The 20,593-nt window shown below is 49.1% G+C and overlaps 2 pseudogenes; both read right to left on the bottom strand.

Annotated features, from left to right (window-relative positions):
* Positions 1–4,164: 4,164 nt before the first annotated feature.
* LOC105704843 (solute carrier family 15 member 4-like) lies at positions 4,165–13,806 on the bottom strand (annotated as a pseudogene).
* A 2,720-nt stretch (positions 13,807–16,526) lies between these two features.
* Positions 16,527–20,424, bottom strand: LOC105704850 (POU domain, class 5, transcription factor 1-like; annotated as a pseudogene).
* Between the last annotated feature and the right edge of the window lie 169 nt (positions 20,425–20,593).

Genomic DNA, 20,593 nt, shown 5'->3' with positions numbered 1-20,593 from the left:
AGCATAAACCTTTGTGAAAAAGTCTTTAGGCCTTGTCAGTTCCTAGAATGCATTTATTTCACTATGCTGGGGACTCCATTTCTAGTATTTATAAGGTCCATTTTCAGAAGACTGGGCGAGCATGAAAAAGGGGGTGGGGAGGAATCGTGCAAACAATTGCATCCAGGCGGTGTTCCTAGGACCTGAGGGCCCCCTCTGTATGGCAGGGGCACCCAACAGCTGTAACTGATGTGTACCCTGAGAATGATTTTACGATCTGAGAAGAATGTGTGTTCTGAGCCCCAAGCTAAGGAATCAGGAGTGGCAAGACCCCAGAAGGATGCCAAGCTATGAAACCCCGAGTCAAGAGGTCTAGCTGGGCACTTGGTTTCTCAGGCCACCCACTTGGCCCTCTTCCGAGTTGTGCTATCCTTCTTTCCTTTCCTTCCTGTTCTAAATTTTTTTAATTAACTTTTTTTTTTTTTTTTTTGAGATGGTATCTCACTCTATCGCCCAGGCTGGTGTGCAGTGGCACCATCTCAGTTCACGGCAACGGCCGCCTCTCGGGTTCAAGCAACTCTTCTGCCTCAGCCTTCCAAGTAGCTGGTCTGAGACCACTACCACACCCGGCTAATTTTTGTATTTTTCGTAGGGATGGGGTTTTTCCATGTTGACCAGGTTGGTCTCAAAGTCCTGACTCAAGTGATCTGCCCACTTCAACCTCCCAAACTGCTGGGATTACAGGTTTGAGCTCCTGCCTCAGCCTCAGCCTTCTTTTTTTTTTTTTTTTTTTTTTTTTTTTTTTGAGGTAAGTCTCTCTCCAGACTGGAGTGCAATGGCATGATCTCGGCTCACTGCAACCTCTGCCTCCCAGGTACAAGCGATTCTGCAGCCTCAGCCTCTCTACTAGCTGGGATTACAGGTGCCCGCCACGACGCCCGGCTTTTTTTTTTTTTTTTTTAAGTTAGTAGAGATCGGTTTTCGCCATGTTGGCCAGACTGGCCTCAAGTGATCCACCAACCTCTGCCTCCCAAAGTTCTGGAATTACTGGCGAGGGCCACCGCTGCACGCGGCAGACATGGAAGAGGTTCCGCTGGGGCCTGCTCGGAGGAGTCGCGCTGGGGAAAGCGAGTTGAGGTACTCCTTGAAGAAACTGGGGAATCTTAGATCTCAGGGGTTCTGTCCTGGCCTGCCGCCCTGGATCGTCCAGCCTGGGCGGAAGTGGGAAGACCTGGCCCTTCTTGACTGGGGCTGAGTGTGAGGGTCCCATTTCGCCAAATGCCTAGCCCGGGGTTCCCAGCCCTTGGCCCCACCCAGCAGCGCCCGGCTTCCCCTCCCCTCCAGACCTGGCACGCGCCCTCAACCAACATGGCGCCGACGGCCTCAGTACGTCAAGCGACACGCCCACCGGCCTCCTCCAGCGCCTCTTTTATCCCCGCAGCCGGAAGCCGAGCGGAGGAGCGGAAAGCCTGACTTCGGGGCCGGCGGTGGCCCGGGCCGCTGTCGTGTGGCTGCGCGCTGGCGCTGCAGGGCGGGATGCTGTACCCCCGGGAGAGCCCGTCGCGGGAGCGCAAGGAGCTGGACGACCTCTGGAGCTTCCGCGCCGATCTCTCCGACGACCGCCGCCGGGGCGTCCAGGAGCAGAGGTAGCGGCCGCTGCTGCGGTACTCGGGGCAGGGCCGGGAGGCGCGCGGAAGCCCGGCGGAGGGAGTGGGAGAGCCCGGACCGCCTCGCAGGCTCCTTCTCCTGGGCGCCTGGGGCTTGGGGGCCCAGAGGTGGTTAAAGGTCAGTGGGCTTGGGAGCGCGGGGTTGGGGGAGTGGGGCACGGAGGGGACCCCGGAGGACCGGCGGAGGAGGCAGGAGAAGGAGGAAGAGCCCCTGCCGAGCCCCCTCCCGAGGCCAAGGCTGAGCCCGGGCAGTGTCCTTTTTTTAATGTTGATTTTTAGTTTTAAAACATTTTTTGAGACTGGGCTTGGCCCTGTCGCCCAGGCTGGAGCACAGTGGCGCAATCCTAATTTCTGAGCCCAGGCGGTCCTCCCGCCGCAGCCTTGCAAGTTAGCTGGGGCCTCCACGCCTGGCTAATTTAAAACAAAATTTTTTTTTTAGATATATAGGGTCTCACTACTTTGCCCAGGCTGATCTCGAACTCCTGGCCTCAAGCCATCATTTTATGTTGACCTTCCAAAGCACTGATTACAGGCATGAGCCACCCAGACACTCCTTCTGCTAGTCTGGCCAGAGCGCCTTGCGCTGCACAGAGCTGGACCTGGGAATGGGGAGGAGGGGACAGTTTAGACATCCCGAGGTCAGCTCTGCCAAGGCAGGAATGTACCTTGGTCCCAGATCTGTTTGGGGGCCTAGGAGCTGAGCTCCGCCCTTCTCTCCACAGTCTGGCCCCACCCTGGACGTGCAGGTTCTTTCCAGCTTCAAGAACATCTGCCCGGCCGGACTGACAGCTGTGGCATTTTGTCAGCTGGGTGTGGTACAGACGGGAAGTGACCCTGCCGGAGTGGTGGACCCCAGACCTGCAGACGAGAGTGGTGCTGAGGATTGGCAGTGCCCACTCCTATGCCATTGTGGTGAGTGCAGCCAGGAGCAGTTAGGGCAGGTGGGTGGGCATGCCACCCACAGCCTGTCTCCTGGAATGGGCCCGTGAGGGGCCCTTCCTTGCTCTGCCCTGGAGGCTGTGCCCTGTGTAGGGGGATAGGTGGCCTACTCTACCCCATTGGGATGCCATTCTTCCCGTCTGGCTGGCAGGCCTCAGCTCTATGCTGCAGGTTACGAGGGAGTGCCCGATAGGAGGACCCCTCCTCATGCGCTGACCTGCCGCCCCCTCCCCATATCTCCGGTGTCTGCAGTGGGTCAATGGGGTCGATGCGCTAGAGCATGGGGGGTTACCTCCCCTTCAAGGCCAACATCAGCAGCCTGGTCCAGGTGGGTCCCCTGCCCTCCCGCCTCCCCGTCACTATTGCCATCAACAACACACTCCCTCCACCCGGCCACCAGGGATCATCCGCTACATGACCGACACCTGCAAGTGGGTACCCTTCTGCCTCCACCACACGCCCCCACCTTCCCACCCCACCCCATGGTCTTCCTGCTAGGGACAGGTTTGCCTTCGCAGAGTGGAGGGGCCTGGATCTGGGGAGGCCACAGACATGTGAGCTGAGGTTAAACGACCCACAGCAAGGGTCCAGCAAACCACAATTCTCCCACCCTAGATATCCCAACGGTTACTTTGTCCAGAACACAGACTTTGACTTCAGCTCGGTGAGACAGCAGCGGTCTGTGCTGCTGTTCACGACACCCACCACCTGCATCGATGACATCACCATCACCACCAGCGTGGAGCAAGACAGTGGTGAGGGCTTCCGGTAGGATCCTTTCTCAGCAGGGCCCAGGGTGGCTCTGTTTGTTCCCTGTTTGTAAAGCTCTCCCAGGAAAAAGGTTCTCCCAGCATCTCTAAACCTTTACAGGTTCCCATCCACCTACGTAGCTAAAATCCAGACTGTCTGAGCGGGCACTGGCTCCCAAAATCACCTATGTGGTTGACCTCGCTTGGAGTAGAGGGGTCTTGCCTAAGGTCACAGAGCTCAGAGTGGCAATCCTGTCCCTTCCCCATGGAGCTGCCCTCACTCCAGCTCCCCTTGGTACACATCGTGCTCAAGGAACAGGCAGCTTACTAGGTACTCCCCATGGCCCAACCCCACCCAAGGCCCCTCCCTGTGGCCCCAGGCTCCCACCAAATCCCTAAGCAAATAGTACAGCATTGCCAGTCTGTGGTTTCATGTTGAACTAATTATATACTCAAGTGCTGTTTAACTGTGTGCCTTGATGACTGCCTCTCTCCATCCTTTAATGACCCCTCATGCCCACATGGCTCATGAGTGAAGGTGTCCCCACCTGAGATGCCCCCTCCCAGGGTGTGGTTCCAGGACTCAGCTCCTGGACAGGGACAGCCATGAGGGATAGGGTGGGACCAGGGCAGGGGCTCTCCTGGCTCCTGATATCTGCTCACTTGCCCCCCAGCATTGCTGCCACCTGCTATAGGCGACTGAGAAGTGGGCCCAGGGCACCTTCAGACTCAACCCCAATGATGAGGACATCCACACAGCCAGCGAGCGCCGCCTGAAGGTACGACCCTTGCAGCCCCACCGCTTTCCTGGGGTTCTGAGGACACGAGACTTTCAGCTTTAAAACCCCAGTTCAGGGGACTTTAGTGCTAACATTGGGTAAGTCCCATGAGATCATCTGGTCACCCTCAGTGCATCTCGCATTCTGCGACTGTATCTTCCTGTGACAGTTACAGACCTGACTGCTGTATGACTGAGCCCATGCCAACCCAATCAATTGCTGACCTTTAAGGAAGAGGCAGTGGCTTACTTTTTCAAGAGTAGAGACAGGTACTGACAGCATTAGCAACTGCTTAGTTTTTCATCCAAATGTATTTCAAAACCTTTTAAAATAAAAAGAAATGTATCAAGCAAGTTTTCTGTCTCCTCGATGCCCTCTGCAAATTTCTACCTTTATAATCTGGAACTAAAGGAGCTTCTGTCTACACTGGCAGTGAGAGGAAGTGCAATGTGGGGGTTAAAGCATGAGCTCTGGAATCAGGCCGCTGGCCTGTCTTTAAGATGGGGATGATAATACCGTGCCTGCCTCCCTGGGGAAGTGCAAGGCTAGAGGAGAGAAGATGTGTAAACCACTCACCCAGGCCCAGCACACAGTAAGCACACAACAACATAAGTCCTGTCAAACAGCCCGAGATGAGAATTAAGGGCTTACCCATTACTCTGGCGCTCTCCACATCACTTCTGGGAACAGCAGGAATACGTCAGTATCTTGAACATGTCGGTGAAGGCACTGCCATCAGGAGGCTTGGTGATGAAAATGCTCTGGCCACAGAGGAAGACCACAAAAGCAAGGCCAACACAGACAGTGGGGATCGCATAACCAGTGACAAAGCTGATGTTCTGCTGAATGTAGGCAACGCCTCCTAATAACAGGATCACTCCCAGGTTAATGCTCCAATAAAACCAATTAAAAAATCTCCTAGTGGCTTCTGGACCTCGATCTTTAACCTAAAATAACAGGGAGGAAAGACACTTGAAAATATATGATAGTCTTCAAGGATGAAAAACATATACAGTCAAGTGGTTAAAATTACCGTTGTCATCACAACCTTTAAGAAGTACAACACAATCAACATGGTGTTTACAGAAACATTCACGGATTTCTTCACAAAAAATGCGCCCTACGCTTTTAATTACTACAGGTGCTGGGTAGGTTTCACTTAATTACACTAAATTCCAACAAATCCTAGAAAGTTTCTCTGAGTATGTAGACCACCTGCTATAGAATTTTTCTAAGTATCTGAACCACTTGCCTTGGAATTATCTGGAATGCTCTTTAAAAACACAGAGTCAGGCCGGGTGTGGTGGCTCACACCTGTAATCCCAGCACTTTGGGAGGCTGAGGCAGGTGGATCACGAGGTCAGGAGTTCAAGACCAGCCTGGCCAATATGGTGAAAACCCATCTCTACTAAAAATACAAAATTTACCTGGGCTTGGTGGCACATGCCTATAATCCCAGCTACTCAGGAGGCTGAGGTGGGAGAATTGCTTGAACCCAGGAGGTGGAGAGTGCAGTGAGATCACACCATTGTACCTCATTGCCTGGGCAACAGAGGTGACTGTCTCAAAAAAAAAAAAAAAAATACAGAGTCAGCCAGGTGTGGTGGCTCACACCTATAATCCCAGCACTTTGGGAGGTTTAAGGGCAGGAGTTTGAGACCAGCCTGGTCAACATAGTAAAACCCATCTCTACTAAAACTACAAAAATTAGCCGGGCATGGTGGTGGGCACCTGTAATCCCAGCTACTTGGTGGGGCTGAGGCAGCAGAATTGCTTGAACCTAGGAAACAGTGACCTGAGATCACACTATTGCACACCAGCCTGGGCAACAAGAGCAAAACTGTGTTTCAAAAAAAAAAAACAGAGTCACAGGACCCATACTCCAGACCTGCTGAATCACTGTCTCTGGGGCCCAGGCCCAGGAATCTGCATTTCAAACAACTTCTCAGGTGACTTCTACTCACAGGTAAGTGTTAGAACCAATGTTACAAGGCTCCATGCCTTACTGAGCTACATGTGAGTACCATGAGGCACCCTGCAAATACACTTAGGCCCCGAAGAGAAACACTGCAGGTGGCATTTGTTCAGTGAGGCCAAGCCACTACCCACACCGACTGTATCTGGTCTCCTGAGAACCAGAGATCTCGATAAACTTAAAGAAGAAATCACAGATTAAAGATAAAACTACATGCTATTATTTTTAGATTAGACAGGCTATCAATGAAATCATGAGAAATTCTGATAAGGGTAGGGATTTCTCAAAAATCACTGACTTCCTGGATTCAAACAAAAGCACTGAGGTAATCATGCAACATCTAGGCTTACGCAGTTCATGAGGCTACTTCAATGGAGTCCCAGAGGTTGGGAACAGGTCATTTGGGGGCAGACACACCTGAAGCCTTCTCTGCACACCTGGATTTTCACCTCTAAATAGGACACCGTGCGAATGAGCCCTGTACTCGATGGAGACATTTCTAGTGAGTTTCATTTCCTAAATTTCTTTTCAACAAACTTATGAAAGGCTGATGCTGATTCTCATAAAAAGGCTCTCTTGCTGTCTTAAAAACTTCTACCGTCTCATTCTTAAGTCACAGGTTATGAAAGAATTAGAACATTCTTATTCCAGTAATAGATCTAGTTTCTGGATCCACAGATGGTGGCCCATGTCTAGAATCCTAGCACTTCAGGAAGCTGAGGCAGGCTGATCACTTGGGTTCAAGAGTTTGAGACCAGACTGGGAACACAGCGAGACCCCCATCTCTACAAAACATTATAAACATCAGCCAGGTGCAGTGGTGTGCACCTAGTTTCAGCTACTTGCAAGGCTGAGGTGGGAGGATTCCTTGAACTAGGGAGGAGGTTGCAGTGAGTTGTGATGGTGTCACTGCACTCCAGCCTAGGTGACAGTGAGACCCTGTCTCAAAAGAAAAAAGAAAAGATATGGTATTCAATAAGCACATGCATCTTTTTAGCAGTCACATATTTGATATACTATTCTAAACTCTATTTTTAAAAAGTTAAAGCAGAGGTGTAAAATTGTGTGCTCCTCTCTAAAGGAAATAGAGCAAAATGAAAAACAATTGTGTGCTCCTCAAAAAGAGATTTGTTTGAAATCCAAATGGTTAAGCATGGCTACTATGGTGGCAGGTCATTAATTATATATATAGTAACACCACTTCAAACTCAAAATCTAAGTTTAAAACAAAATCATATGTCCTCAAAAGTTTAAACTCTTCTCCTATCTATGACAATACTGAACAGAAGTCCTAGACCAAATGCAGACATCTCTATTGAATAAAAAGTTTGAGTTGAGAACTTCTTAGACATCTAAGACCTTCTTCACTGGGACACAATGCATTTAAATATTGCTCAACAGTGGGCACCAATTCTCATGCAATACTAGACATGGACCAGGAAGAAACATGAAAAATGTGAGCAGAGAAATAGTTACTGAGAAAACAAAACTGCAAGTGTGAAAACAAACAAACATTAAGGAATTTTTTGATAAGCATAAAAAAGGCCAGTAAACATAATATCTAAACTTAAGAGAGACACAAACTGTCTAACACCTGAAAGGTACTCGGGCCTTTCCGTTCTCCACAGAGGCCCTGCACACATCTTCCCAGTCTCAGACCTACGTCCTCTTCAGATGAAGCACGAAAAACTCAGCATCTGATAGTCTAGGAAAATTCTAACCTTAAAATGACTTTCATCCTCATTTCCTGTGTAATTGTGGTGGTCAATTTGTTTCAACTTCCAAGAGTAATCCATCAAAATTACTTTATAAACCAAATACTATTACTAAGCCTTAAATAGCCACACACTAGGCATTTCTGTAACAAGGGAAGCTGGCTACTGTGAAGGGACATCACATGCTTCCTCGCTCCTGGCAGACAGGGCGCAGCCTCCCTTCCCATGGGTTGCATGACATCACCGTGTGAGCAGCAGCCATGCGCCCTACCAAGGATAAACAAGGTTTTCACATGACTGGTCAAAAGATACCACCAAAATCAATTTGGAGAAGAAAACCTATAAGAATAGAATTGTGTACAGCAAGCCAAACAGTTGGCTGACAGAGGAATTCCTTAAAATAGAGAGTGTCAGTTTTTCCTCTAGAAAAAAATGCATCATTTAAAAATGCTCTGCTTATCTGTAAAATAAGATTTTCTTCTTTCAGGTCACTATTTCAAATAATCCATCCATCAAGAATGATTGTGATCTTTGAAAAAGGTGAAGTGCTGGGGGAAGATACGGGCCTGATGTGATTTACATGAACATACATCTCCCTTGGATGCACAGCTCACACAGCCTCTTTCAAAAGCCAACTAGGCCTCCTCCTCAAAGCTATGCAGCCTGACCCCATTCATCTCTCCTATCAGAATGTTTCCCAGAGGCTCTAAGTGGGATATGAAGAGGTAAGTGACAAAAAAGAATAAAAAGCACCTTAAAAATACAAATAGGTTTCCTCTAAATGACAAGGACCAGACTGGGACAAATTAACCCCAGCCTGGGGCACAGCAGAGCATGCTTCAAGCCTGCACACCTAAGGCTCCCCAGCCAGGCCTCCTGCCATGACACAGCAGCACCTGGAGGGGACCTGCCACCTGGCCACAGGGCAAGCATCTGGAATAAGGCTACTTCTTCCCCCGATGCTTTTCCACTGAGGGATGACTCACATACCACAAAACTCACCCTTTAAAAGTGTGCCATTCAGTAGTCTTTAGTATATTGAGACGTACAACCATCACTGCTATCCAAACCCACATTCTCATCTCACCAACAGGAAGCCCTGCTCCCTTTCAGTCAGTCCTATGCCCTCTCCTGGCCCCTGGCAAACCCTCATCTACTTCCAGTCTCCACAGACTCACCTCTTCTGGGCATTCCACATAAATGGAATCACACAACTGAAGCCTTGTGTCTGGCTTCCTTCACTCAGTGTCGTATTTTCAAGGCTCATCAGTACTTAATTTCTTTTCTTATGGCTGAAAAAATATTCCATTGTATGGCTATACTGCATTTAGCTTATACATTCAACAGGAGACATTCTCTTTTCATTAAAAAAATTTCCAAATGTATAGGAAAGTTGAATCACAAAATGCACACTTTTCTACCCTTCACTTAGACCCTCAGCACTCTCTGTTCTATATACAAAAAATACTTCTGGCTGAGTGCAGTGGCTCATGCCGGTAATCCCAGAAATTTGGGAGGTTGGGGCGGGTGGTTCACCTGAGGTCAGGAGCTCAATACCAGACTGGCCAACCTGATAAGATCCCGTCACTACTAAAAATACAAAAATTAGCCAGGTGTGGTAGCTCATACCTGTAGTCCTGGCTACTCAGGAGGCTGAGGGATGAGAATAGCTTGAACCTGGGAGGTGGAGGTTGCAGTGAGCCGAGATCACACCACAGCACCCCAGTCTGGGTAGTAGAGTGAGACTTGGTCTTAAAAAAAAAAAAAAAAAAAAAAAACTACTTCTGGCTGAACTATTTACAAATAAGCTGCAGCATCCTATTTCACCCCCAAAATTTCATCATGAGTCTCCTGGAAATAAGGACATTATTCTAACCGAAGTGAGATTACCACACCTAAGAAAGGCAACATCAGTACATTATTAGCTAATAGGTGGTCTACAAACTATCCCAAGTATCCAAGAAGGGCCACAACAGCAGCTGGGATCCCATCACTCAGCTCGTGATGCGGGGGCAGCCAGGTCTTGCAAGTAGCTTTTCATCCAGATGGTTCCCTTTTCCCATAAGTGTTACATGGGAAGAGACTAGGCCAGCTATCTTATGGAAGAAGGCACATCTCTCAACATCCACATTTAATTATGGATGAAAGAGCACATATTCTGTCAGATTCATTTGAGATAACCCAGCACCATTTTCTCCTCATTTTAAGAAGTATCATTACTCGTCTGTTACCTCTTGGAGAGCACCAGCTTGTAAGTCAGGCTGCCAGGGCCCCACACCAGCTCCCCTACACATTTGCTGTGCAGCCTTGGGAGCCAACTCTCCAGGCCTCTGCTCCCTGTGTAACAGGTGTAACTGCAGCACATACATCATCAACTGTTGTGAGGCTTAAATGAGATCATGTGGGAATGGCACAAGTAAGAGGCATAACATAAGCTTTTGAGTATGCTTATGTGACATGGCCAAGTCTTGCCAATGGCATCACAAGGCCAAGAGCCTGGGCCCTAAGATCCAGCCCCACAGAATCATCACAGAATGCAGGCACACTGGGCCCATTTTAGTGTAGTAGTTAAAGAAGAATCCAACCAGAATGAAAGTTCAGCTTGACCCCCTTACTACCTATAGGCAACAAGAAAGTGATCTCTTTTTGTGCCTGTTTCCTCATCAATAAAATGGATATAACTCCTGTGAGGTTCATATTTGGTCAAGTACGTAAGCATATGCCACTGTTCTATTAGAAGACTATCACTTCTGACGTCACTCTAAGGTGTCTGACTGGAATGGGATAGCCTTTCACAGGCAGAGTGAAAGCTCAGATTCAAAGGACAGGCTTTGAATCTTGGCTCAGTCACATACAAGCTGTGTAACTTTGGGCCAATGATTTAATCTCTCAAGCCTCAGTTTCCCCATCAGTAAAATGGGCACCGTATCAGCATGTGTGTCAGGTGGACTAACCAAGTACTGTACTGAGAACTGTGTCTGGTGCATAGTAAGCCCTCAGCAAATGTTCCTAAAAAACAGGCACTCACAGTCAGTGCAAAAGCTTAGGAGTCACCTTCCCTACTGTTCACATGCCTTGGTTTCAATCTCTGACCCTCCAAATCTCATGAAGAAATTTGATCCCCAGTGTTGCTGGTGGGGCCTTGGTGTTTGGGTCATATGGACGGATCCCTGAAGAAAGGCTTGAGGCTGTGGCAGTTAGGAGTGAACGCTCCTATGAGGGAGGTCATTGACAAGCCTGGCCCCTCCCTCCTCCCGCTCTCTCACTTCCTCTAGTGCATGTGAGCTCCACACAGCTGACCTCCACACAGCTGACAGTTCCAGAGGCCCTCAGCAGAGCAGATGCTGGCACCCTGCTTCTGGTACAGCCTCCAGAACCCTAAACCAAATAAACCTCTCTACATTATACATGACCCAGCCTGGGGTATTACTTCCATAGCTTACCTGCACCATCCACTTCACCCCACCTCCACTGCCTCCACTCTAGTATGAGATACTCCACCTAATGTCCCTGTTGTCACCACTCCCTACACAACCCATTCTCTACAACAAGCATCTGCACACTTCTATGACTGGGCAAGCAGTTCACATTTTGAGTTTTATGAGACATTTAGTCTCCATCGCAGTTACTCAATTCGGCCACTGCTTGTTGAAAGCAGCCCCAGCAGTCTGGCTGTGTAGCAGAAACAGGTGGGGCTATGTTCCAAAAATGCTTGATTTATGGAGACTGAAATTTGATTTTCACAAAATTTTCACTAGTCACAAATTATTCTGTTTCCGACCCTTAAAAATGTAAGGAACATTCTTAGCTTGCAAATCCTCAAAAAACAAGTAGACCTGACCTGCCACCCCAGCTTCAGCGCCTGCTCTGCCCATGACATAAATCTTATCACTCCCTGCTGGAACCCAGTAAAGCTCCCTACTGTATCCAAATGCTTTAACACTCCTCACATGATCCAGCCCAGCCTGCCACCTCACTTCCCACTTTAGTTTTGATTTTCCGAAATGATCTGAGTTTGCTATTGCTCTTAGAGGCTGCCTATTTGGCATCTAATGCTTGGTGACCATTTCCTCTCCCCTCCTGAAGAGCTGCAGTGGCTCCTCCCTCATTTCTTGGCAGTTACAGTTACAGGGGAGCAGCTTGATGCTAACTTGATTCAAACCCATTTTCATTTGAGCTTTCTTACCCAACCTAGCCCAAAACTCCTTTAAAACCACAAAAACGCAGCATGAGTGTTTTCTACTTCTTTGTAAAGAACCTAAGGCAACAACGGGGCTTCCCCTTCCCTGGCTTCCTGGCCCCAGGCCTCCGCACCTGCAAATCCCCATATCTGGAAAGCTCCTGCAACAACTGCTCTTGCCTATCCTTCAGGTCTGAATTTACATGGCCTGAACAAAGAGAGGGTCCTATTTATTTATTTAGAGATCGGGTCTCACTCTGTCACCCAGTTTGGAGTGCAGTGGCGCGATCTTGGCTCACTGCAACCTCCACCTCCTGGGTTCAAGCGATTCTCCTGCCTCAGCCTCTCGAGTAGCTGGGATAAGCGGCGCGCACCACCATGCCCGGCTAATTTTTGTATTTAGTAGATACAGGGTTTCACCATGTTGGCCAGGCTGGTCTCGAACTCCTCACCTTAGGTGATTCGCCCGCCTCGGCCTCCCAAAGTGCTGGATTTACAGGCGTGAGCCCCCATGCCCAGTCTATTTTTAAATTTTATTTATTTATTTTTGAAATGGAGTATCATTCTGTTGCCCAAGCTAGAGTGCAGTGGTGTGACCCTAGCTCACTGCAGACTTCAACTTGTACGATTAAGGATCACTATGTTGCCCATCCTGGTCTCAAAGTCCTGGGCTCAAGCGAGCCTCCCGCCTCGGCCTCCCAAAGTGCTGGGATTACAGGCGTGAGCCACTGCGCCGAGCGTCTCTTTTCTTTGAAGCCATTGTGGTCATCACTGTGTGTGTAGACTTCACCCCGTCCCCGGCAAAGCCCTTCCAGCACCTATCACACCGGTCCTTCCGGTCTTGGTCCACCCGCTCTCAGGCTTCCTGTGCACTAGACAGAAGCCCCCTGGAGCAAGGGGCTCCCTCTGCAGTCCCGGGGCGGAGCAGGATAGAGGCAGGAGCAGGGGAAGAAGCTGGGGCTGGACAGGGACAGGGAGAGCGCGAGGGAGCGGCTCACCTGGTCCGCGCCGAAAGGAGTGATGCTGGCCTTGATCGTAGCCACACCCAGGCCCACCAGCGCCAACCCCGCGAAGGTGGCGGGAGCGCAGCGGCGGACGGCGGCATCGGGGCAGGGCTCCGAGCAGTTGAGCGGGCGCAGGGTCCCGCAGAGCGCGGCTTGCATGGTGGGCGCGGCCAGCAGCGGGAAGGCCAGCATGCCCAGCAGGTACAGCGCCAGGCTCAGCAGGATCGCGCGCGCCCAGCCCAGCCGCGCGTCGGCCAGCCAGCCCCCTAAAGGCGAGCCCAGGTAGGTGAGGCCCATGAAGAGCAGCAGCGCCTGGCTGGCCTGAGCGCCCTCCCAGCCGAACGGCGCTCCGTTCAGGAACAGCACCAGGTTGGACGTGATGCCTTAGAAAGCCGCGCGCTCCAGCGGCTCCATCAGCTCCATCAGCAGCACAGCCCCGCACACCGCGCGCCCAGCAGCGGCGCCCGCTCGTCCGCAACACCCCCCGCGCCCTCCAGGCAACGCCGCCAGCTGCCTCTCTCCTTCGCCCGGTCGCCTCTCCCAGAACCCACCGCCGCCGCCCTTCTCGCGAGACTGCCGGGCCTCGGATGTCCTTATTGGGCGGGCTTGCCGCTCCTCAACGCCCCACTCGCCGGAACTTCCGGCCTCGCCCCAGAAACTGGGCGAGGAGGTGGCTGGCTCTCTGGGTGACTGTGTTGCTGCGGGAACTGGAGATCCTGGAGCTTGGCCCCCGAGGGTGTTTTTTTTTTTTTTTGCTTTTTTGAGACAGGTTTCCCTCTCTCGCCCAGGCTGGAGTGCAGTCATGCGGTCACACGTCATTGCAGCCTCAGTCTCCCAGGCTCAAGCCATCCTCTACCTTAGCCTCCCAAGTAACTGGGACCACAGGCGCTCGCCACTGCCTCCAGCTAATGTTTAAACAGTTTTTTGAGACGGGGTCTCGCTATGTTGCTCACGTTGGTCTCGAACTGCTGGCATGAAACGATCCTCCCATCTTGACCTCCCAGCGTGTTGGGATTACATATATGAGCCGCTGCACGCAGTCAGACTGAGGGAGATTAAAAAAGAAGCAGGAGCCTGGCCCTCTTCGGGCTTTGGGCTTCAGTGGGGCCCAGTAGGCAGCCCAGACTCACACTGAAACAGAGGCTGCTCTCCAGGCGGGGTTTCTCAAGCTGCCCCCATGCTCCTGCCCTGGCGTTCAGTCCTGGAGAGGACTCGGTTTCTCAACCGGCTCCACCGTTGGCATTTTGAGCCATGGGACTGTCCTGTGTGTTGCACAATGTTCAGCAGCATCTTTGGCCTCTGTATCCACTATGCCCAGTTCCACCCCCTACCACCTCAGGTTAACAACCGAAAATGTTTTCTAGACTTTGCCAAAGGACCCCTGGGGGCAAACACGCCCCCATTGAGAATCACCAGCTTAGAATAGGGCAAGCTCCAGCCTGTTTCTGACTTTCCCAGAGACTACCCTAAACCATCCATCCTTGTTTGGCCTCTCATCATCCTTCAATCTTCCACCCAAGTATTGACTTCAGGAAACATTTTTTCACCAGCCCATCCAAGGCCCAAGTACCCCACTCCATCATATTACTCTTTCGCCTTATTACCTGTTACATTTTTCAATTTATTCATTTATCTCCCCAACCTGCATGTGTTCACAGGTGTAAGTTTCCTGATGGCAGGATTCTCATGTTTTGTTCCTCACTCTGCCCTCTGCCACTGGCACAGTGCCTGGCACAAAGTGGTGAAAGCGTGCCATCCAAAAATAGTCCTCAGCATGGCTTCAGAAATTGTGACCCAGGCCGGGGATGATGGCTCACGCCTATAATCTCAGCACTTTGGGAGGCTGAGGCAAGAGGATCACTTGGGCCTGGGAGGTAGAGGCTGCATTAAGCAGTGACAGCACCACTGCACTTGAGCCTGGGTGGTACAGTGAGAACCTGTCTCAAAAACAAAAAAAAAAGCAAGAAAGGAATCTGGACCCACAGCTGCTGCAATGATTCAATTAGTGTAAGACCACCTCTTCCTTCATCCTTATCTCCAGCTAAGACTAGGGTGGAGCCAGTACCTGGGAAGTTGGCTTGCCAGTAGGTCATCTGGAGAAGTCATCCTGCCAGTAAGTCTCAAAGTTGTATGCATTCTCTTTTTAAAAACTGATTTAAATGTCCGACAGATAGATTGATGGTCAGCACAGTGCTGCCACACAGCAGGCACTATATTTAATAAATGTCTAATTAGAGAATAATTGAATGCCCAAGTTGGGTCTTTGCCACGTGTCTGTTGATGCTTGTCATTTCCAGCTGTCAGCTCAAATATCACTTTTCTAACTCTGCCATACTAGATCTGCTCCCCCTGTTTATATGGCCTTGGAACCCCCTATACTTTTTTCCCACAGCACTCATTGTAATTTATACTTATTCCATGCAACTACTAAATGCCTGTCTTTAAAGCTGGGATGGCTGGGATCTTTGTTTTAGCCGCTACTAGAGTTCTAGAGGGTAGCACAGCACTTGCCAATGATATATAGGTGTAAAATTAACTGAATGAGTGAATGACTGACCATTTGTTGAATGCAAATGATGCAAGTCACCTTATGTTCTCATATATATGTGTATGTGCATATGTGTATATATATATACACACACACAGATATGTATATGTGTGTATGAATATGTGTATATATAAATGTGTATATACATGTGTATATATATGTGTGTGTGTGTCTATGTGTACATGTTCAAGGGCATATACTAGGATCCTAACTTATTATTGGATCCTAATATATGTCCTTGAACATGTACACATAGACACACACACACACACACACACACACACACACACCAACTTTCTTTTTTGAGACGGAGTTTTGCTCCTGTCACCCAGGCTGGAGTGCAGTAATGTGGTGGCTCATGCCTGTAATCCCAGCACTTTGGGAGGCTGAGGCAGGCAGATCACTTGAGGTCAGGAGTTCAAGATCAGCCTGGTCAGCATGATGAAACCCCGTCTCTACTAAAAATACAAAAATTAGCCAGGCGGTAGTGGTGTGCACCTGTAATCCCAGCCACTAAGGAGGCTGAGGCAGAAGAATCTCTTGAGCCTGGGAGGTGGAGGTTGCAGTGAGCCAAGATCGTGCCACTGTACTCCAACGGGGTGACAGAGTGAGACTATCTCAAAATAAAAAATAAAATAAGAAAGCAATAGTAGGCAAACTTTGATGAAAGGCGTATATCTAATTATGGGTCCAGTGCTGCTTCCACTTTGCAGTTGGTAGATGCAATTGGTAGATGAGACAGAATCTTTGAGTATTTGTTCTAAGACTGATAGCACTGACACCCAGGCAAAGTCTAAAATAAAATTAACCTTAAACATGGAATGAAAGCAAAGAAAATGACTTGAATCATGTGATAACCCAGTGTCCAAACAGTGCTCAATACACTGGCCATTTTTGGATGATAGCAAACTAATCCAATTGCATTGCCTCATTTGAGAAGAAGACTAAAGCTAAGTTAAAAAAAGAAAAAAAAATCGGAGCCAAGACCACATACTGCAAGATCACATTTATATGCAATGGCCAGAATTGGTAATAAGGCAAATCCATACAGACAATGCAGATTAGTACAGTTTCCTGGTTCTGGAGGAGGGGAGGGGAAGATATACACAGCTCTGCAAATGAACTAAAAACCACTGAATTCTACACTTTAAATAAGTGAATTAAATAGTATGCAAATATGTCTCAATAAAGCTGGTACCAAAAGAAAGTGAACTAACAGAATTTGAAAGGCTTCATGTGTAAATTTGCTTATCTTGCTATTTGGGGAAAATAAATATGAGCTCTGGCAACACTAGACTCGTGATTACCTGTTACATTAGTAGAATCCCACCACCTTGAACCATGCCCCAGAGTATTCAATTTATGTATTCCTCACAGATCACAGTGCCACAGGGCTTGGCCCATGACCTGCTTTGACCAAGAGAATATGTCAAAAGTGTCTCTGGGCCTGGTCTGGGCACAGCCTTAAAGTCTGATACCTTCCACTTTCATGACTGAGGGAGTCCAGAACCATTATATTAGAAGTTCGCTTACCTTCCATCGTATGTTGAGGAGGAGTCTGCAACTCTATGGAGAGGGGATTCTCAGCATCCCAGATGACCTGCCTACTAAAGGCAGCCACAGGAGTAACCACCAGCAAGACCAGCAGAAGAACTGAGACCCTGCTGAGTCTCAGCCCAGATAGCAGAATTATAAACAAATAACATGGTTGTTCTTTTAAGCCACTAAATTCTGGAGCAGTTTGTTATGCAGCAACAGGTAATGGAAACACATTTGCCCCCCCATAGCCACAATCTGCTGACACTGAGCAGCAGCCACTGTCTGTAGATGGCAGACACTTTCTAGCTGTCCTAACCCTCCCCCATGACTGTTGTCTTTTGTGTGTGTGTGTGTGTGTGTGTCTACTGTGTTCCAGGCTTCTTTATTTAAGAAAAATGTGATACATGTGGGGATTAAAATCAAGAGCATCATTGAACTTCACCTTCCCTCTAACCAGTCACCCCAAACTCCCCTGCCCTCACCCTTTGTGTTCCCAATCCCTTCCTTAGTGAGTAAAGAACTTAATCCTAAAAGCCCTGGCACAAACTCCAGGTTCTTTCCCTAGCTTCTCCTCTCTCCCTGTCCCCCATTCCTGGAAGGACAGGAACCTCAGTTGGAATGCATGGGAGAGCCCAGAGTGGGGACAGAGATGGAGGGAAGGCTTCTCCCTCAGAGAAAGGGACCGAGGAGTACAGCGCAGTGAAATGAGGGCTCCCATAGCCTGGGATACCAAAATGGGGCCCTGGGGCCAGAGAAAAGGACACTGGTCCCCCTGAGAAAGGAGACCCAGCAGCCTCAAAATCCTCTCATTGTGCATAGTCACTGCTTGATCGCTTGCCCTTCTGGTGCCAGTTACAGAACCATACACGGACCACATTCCTCTCGAGCCCAAGCTGCTGGGCGATGTGGCTGATCTGCTGAAGTGTGGTTTTCGGGCACTGCAGGAACAAATTCTCCAGGTTGCCTCTCATTCGGTTCTCAATACTGGTTCGCTTTCTCTTTCAGGCCTGCACGAGGGTTTCTGCTTCGCATATCTCCTGAAGATTTTCATTGTCGTCAGCTTCCTCCACCCACTTCTGCAGTAAAGGCCGCAGCTTACACATGTTCTTGAAGCTAAGCTGCAGGGCCTCAAAGCGGCAGATGGTCATTTGGCTGAACACCTTTCTAAACAGAACCCCCAGGGTGAGCCCCACATTGGCCTGTGTATATCCCAGGGTGATCCTCTTCTGCTTCAGGAGCTTGGCAAATTGCTTGAGTTCTTTGTGCAGAGCTTTGATGTCTTGAGACTCCTCCGGGTTTTGTTCCAGCTTCTCCTTCCCCAGCTTCAAGTCACCAGGGGGGATGGTGCAGGGCTCCGGGGAGGCTCCCTTGGAGTTGCTCTCCACCCCGGCTCCTGCTTTGCCCTCAGGCTGAGAGGTCTCCAAGCCACCTTGGGGCACTAGCCCCACTCCAACCTGAGGCCCGCAGTATGCCATCCCCCCACAGAACTCATACGGTGAGGGGCACAGGGGAATCCCCCACACCTCAGAGCCTGGCCCAACCCCTGGCCTGATTCCTGGCCCTCCAGGAGGGCCCTGGAAGCTTAGCCAGGTCTGAGGATTGACCCAGCCCATCTCCGGACCCCCTGGCCCATCCCCTCCACCACCTGGAGGGGGCAAGAAGGCAAAATCCAAAGCCAGGTGTCCCACCATGGGGAAGGAAGGCGCCCCAAGCCGGGGGCCTGGTGAAATGAGCTATTTTTTTTCTCATAAATTCTCCATATCCGCACAGTCCAGTGCAGGAGCCACTACCTATGTGTGGCTATTCAAACTAGTTAAAATTAGATAAAATGAAAAATTATGTTCCTTACTTATGCTAGCCAGATTTCAAGTGGTTTGTGACTATTGCCTACCGTACTGGACAACATAGTCTAGTTCACACCATCATTGCAGTAACTTCTATCAACAATCCTTTTTTTTTTTTTTTTTAGTAACAATCTTGCTGTGTTGCCCAGTTTGAAATGCAATAGAGCCATCTTGGCTCACCATAACCTCCATCTCCCAGGTTCAAGCAATTATCCCACCTCAGTGTCCCGAGTTTTGGTGTTACAGGTACTCGCCATTATGCCAGGCTAATTTTTATATTTTTTGTAGAGGTGGGGTTTCACCATGTTGGCCAGGTTAGTTTTGAACTCCTGACCTCAGGTGGTCCATGTGCCTTGGCCTCCTAAAGTGCTGGGATTCTAGGCATGAGCCATCACACCTGGCCAGCAACCCCATTCCATACCAAAATGTAATGGGTATGATTGACTAATTAGCCAACATCCATACTCTCTTTTTTTTCAAACAGAATCCTGATTCTCTTCAGGTATTTGTTTTCCTCAACCCACCTCTGCCCCCACCAGCTTCCCATGTAGCTCAGGAGAACCTGACTTCATCCTTGTTCCCAGATGGAACTAGTCAACACCAGTACTAGTCACATGCTGCTTCATGGTGACTAGTTGAGGAATGCAGACTCACACCTTTCAGGACATGAAATTTACCTGGTGCCTGTGGTTACTGGTCCAGGAGTGGACAAATGAAGTAAGCTGACCCAGTCAGACTAGTGGGCCAGACTAGAGGAAAGGACACATATGCAATGACTGATAGAGATGCATGCTCCAAACGTGGACATGAGTTAGGAAGCCTGTAGCTCTAATAGCTCCTGATAGCTGTTGACAACCATGATATGAACCAGCTTAGAATGAGACTAATTTGGTGGCTGGCACAGAAGACTCAGGGAGCATGAGATAATAGTAAGTCTTACACTGTTTAAGTCACTCTGTTGGGTTTTCTGTTATTTGTATTACATGTAGCCAAAACCACCTCTCATAATTCTATCAAAAAATTGAAAAAATAAAAGAACAAGAGGGCATCCTGATGTTTTTCTCATGCCTGACCCATGAGTTTTCTGCCTGGCTCCTGTAATGATTGGGTTTGCAGCCCCTGCGCTGAGCCCCAGTGATGGTATCGCTAACAAATTCATGTAAGGCGATTCCTCCCACTTTATTGTGTATGCTTGCAATATACTCCTGCCCCAAAAAGTGATCCTGTGATTTTCTCCTTTGCAGCTTAAATAAATAAATGACCTAACCCATACAGTAGGCATATAAGGGATAGGTAACTGTGTCTTCCAAAATACATTTTTGTCTGTTGGCTCCTACCCTATGCCCCATAATTATGTACAATTATTATGTCAATTAAAAACTGGGCCAGGTGTGGTGACTCACACCTGTAATCCCAGCACTTTGGGAGGCTGAGGTGGGTGGATGACAAGGTCAGGAGTTCAAGACAAACCTAGCCAAGATGGTGAAACCCCATCTCTACTAAAAATACAAAAACCAGCCAGGTGTGGCATCAGGTGCCTGTAATCCCAGCTACTCAGAAGGCTGAGGCAGGAGAATTGCTTGAACCCAAGAGGCAGAGGTTGCAGTGAGCTGAGATCATGCCATTGCACTTCAGCCTGGGCAACAAGAGTGAAAATCCATCTCAAAAAAATATA

Source organism: Aotus nancymaae, unplaced genomic scaffold (assembly GCF_030222135.1).
Source record: "Aotus nancymaae isolate 86718 unplaced genomic scaffold, 86718_ANA_hifiasm-v0.15.2.pri h1tg000008l, whole genome shotgun sequence".
NCBI lineage: Eukaryota > Metazoa > Chordata > Mammalia > Primates > Aotidae > Aotus > Aotus nancymaae.
The sequence above is the reverse complement of the archived record's forward strand: the minus strand, read 5'-3'. Positions and strand labels throughout refer to the sequence as shown.